We start from the raw sequence: 3,160 nt of genomic DNA on the forward strand, positions 1-3,160 counted from the left end.
TGGCAGGGGTAGGGGAACAGTTGGACTTGATGATCTTAAAGGTCTTTTCCAACCTAAACCATTCTATGATTCTATGAAACAGCTCCCTTTTCTGCTTTGGTGGGGTTTTTTTTCGCATTTCAGAGAAATAAATGGTGTTTGCTCCATGGCAAGCTTCAGCCTTTGGAGCAAAATCCATCACTACAGGAATGAGATAAGGCAAACAGCCAGGAGGCCTTGGGCAACCTTCTCTTCCCGCTTGTTAAATCACTGCTGATTGACTCAACATCAGGCAGCAAATAGCTCCTAACAAAGCTGCTGCAGGACCAACGCCTTTAAGTTTCAGAAAAAAAGTTTCTATGCATATTCAACTCCCCCCTCCCCCCCCCAAAAAAAGGTCCTAAATAATGTGGGTATGGGGTTTTTTTTCCATCTTCAGAGTTTAAAATCGTTATTGGTTAGGACAAGGGTATGAAATGCAGATTTATTTATTAAGCAAATAGCTTGGCTTGGCTTAGGATGGGAGTGAAGCACGCTCCTCCCTGTCCCCAAAGCCTGCACTGCTGCACTGGGCTGCCAGACGTCCTGGGTGTATCCACCCAGATTGTTCCTAATTCACCCTTATCGGCCCCTTTTAAACACTAAAATTTTACTACCAAATATTTGTTCTTTTATTCTTGACTTCGTGTTCCTCTTTGATTCACCCTCAAAAGCCAACGCTGCCCTTCTCAGCGCGTTTTCCTCTCCCCGCCTGCCTTCTCGTGGGGCGTTGAACCACCTAAACTACAAAACGTTGCAGCTGACCCAACATGGGGCATTTGGGGAATAAATGAAAAAAATTGAATTAAGGAAATAAAAATGCATTTTTGGCCCAAAGGAGATTACTTCAAGGGCGTGTATCAGCATTTATGGCTTTAAATTGAGAATTAGCCAGCCTAGGTTGGTCTCCCTTGTCATTTTAGACAACATATCTGGGCTTTTCATCTGTAAAACAGAAAACCAGCATCTCGGCAATTTGAAAAGGTCTATCAGATGTACATCTTGTACCCAAATTTGCAAAGTAATCAATTTGAATATGAGTTAGGTCTGCGTCCCTACCAGAGGTCTATCACTTCTGTAGATTTTGCAGCTGACTTGCACACCCTGGAAGCAGCAGAACATCTCCCACGACTCATCCGTTGGGTTTTGCTGGGGATAATAACGGTTATTATGGCTGGATCAGCTGCCAAAGGAAATAACTTGCCCAGGGCAACTGGTAAGCAGGATTTTATAAAGCCATAACCCTGCCCGATAAATCCTCGCTGGAAGGGTTAGATACCAATGTAATTCTCGCCTCTCCATGGGAGCTGGGACATGCTGAGTTCAAATCCTCGCTCTCCAAGCTTTCAATGGCTGCCAGAGCTGGACCACATGGCTTTAAAAAAAGTCTCTGAAACATGCCTTGGACTGGCTGTTGGCTAATTCTACCAGATTTAGGCTTTTCCAGTGGCCTCTGGGTGTTTGTTGACTGGATTTTTCTGCCCGGATGGAAAATGAGCTTTGCTGTCTGCATTGAGCAGGAGGCTGGACCCGCTGCCCCGGCTGCTGGCCAGGTGAGGGGTCTGCATGCTCCTGGGGTGGATGGGAGATAAGCAAAGAGCCGTAACGCCATGGGGATGGCCCCCCGGCCGTGGGGGAGATGTGGGAAGGGTCACTGTGAGGGCAGAGCCTGGCTTTGCAGCTTTGCTCCTCTCCGCTCTGCAGGGTTGGTCCAGAGGAGAGCAACTAGGGTGATAAAGGGACTGGAGCATCTCCCCTACGAGGAAAGGCTGAGAGAGTTGGGCTTGTTCAGCCTGAAGAAGAGAAGACTGAGAGGGGACCTCATCAACACATACAGATATCTTAAGGGTGGAAGTCACGAGGACGGAGCCAGACTCTTCTCAGTGGTGTCCAGCGCCAGGACAAGGGGCAATGGGTGCAAACTGAAACATAAGAGGTTCCAGTTGAATGTGAGGAAAAACTTCTGTACTCTGAGGGTGACGGAGCACTGGTACAGGCTGCCCAGGGGGGTTGTGGAGTCTCCTTCTCTGGAGATATTCAAAGCCCGCCTGGATGAAGTCCTGTGTAACATGCTCTAGGAGAACCTGCTTGAGCAGGGGGGTTGGACTAGATGGTCTCCTGAGGTCCCTTCCAACCCTTGTGATTCTGTGATTCTGTATCTAACCCAAAAATGGCTGAGCAGGAGGCAGCAGTGCTAGGCCGTGCTGTAAAGGCATCAGCAGAGCTAAATCCAACACCGAGCCTGGATTTGTGTAAGTACAGCAAGGCAGGTGGAAACTGGGGGGGGGTGGTGGAGTCCTCCAAACCGCTTTCACCTTACGCTGCTGATGCTCCCTAAGAGGCTGAAGGCCCCTTCTGGATCCGGAGGACCCTGCAGCATCTTCCCCCCTGCTCCCTGCAAATCCTTGCAAACAGGGAACTCGGGTTGCCTGCAAATCCTTGCAAACAGGGAACTCCAGTTACACAACCCCGCAGCGCCTGGTGACTCAGCCGAGCTCACGAGGAAGCAGGTGACTTTGCTGGGAGGTGACTCAGGAATGGGTGACATAAGCAAAAAGCTTCTTCCCACCAACGCTGGGACAAATCGAATCCAGACCTGGGTGAGCAAAGAGGTGGCGAGGGCAGAGCATGCTGGCCCTGCCTGGGTGTGGGAAGGCTGTCATTTGCTCCTGCAAAGTTTACATCCCTTTGCACAGGGACAAAATTGATCCTTGGCTCTCACACAAGGCAAAATCCTTGTCTAAATTCAACGTTAATGGCATTTTCCATATTTTCTATTGAAAAGTTCTCCTTGGTTCTCTTGCTTCACCCATCTTGTCTTCCTGGGGTCTTTCCCCTCCTTTGTTTTCAAGCAAATGCAGTCAGCTGGGCTGAGTCTTTGCAGCACCCAAGGAGGTACCAAACTGCTCCCATCCAAAGGTGCAAATGCCTTCTTCATGCCTGGCACGTAAGAGAGGCTGAGAGCAAAACTCGTCCTATGTCTGGTTTGAGACAGACCTTGCAGCATCCAGGTGTAAATGTTTCTGCTGGGCTCTTCAGTGTGGCCAGACCTCTCTCTCTTGCCAGCTCTCCCAGCAATTTTGGGCTGCGATACTCTTGGAACCAGAAGCTCACCTTTGTGTTATGAGGTCCAGAACTGATT

Source organism: Egretta garzetta, unplaced genomic scaffold, assembly GCF_000687185.1.
Source record: "Egretta garzetta isolate BGI_Z169 unplaced genomic scaffold, ASM68718v1 scaffold325, whole genome shotgun sequence".
NCBI lineage: Eukaryota > Metazoa > Chordata > Aves > Pelecaniformes > Ardeidae > Egretta > Egretta garzetta.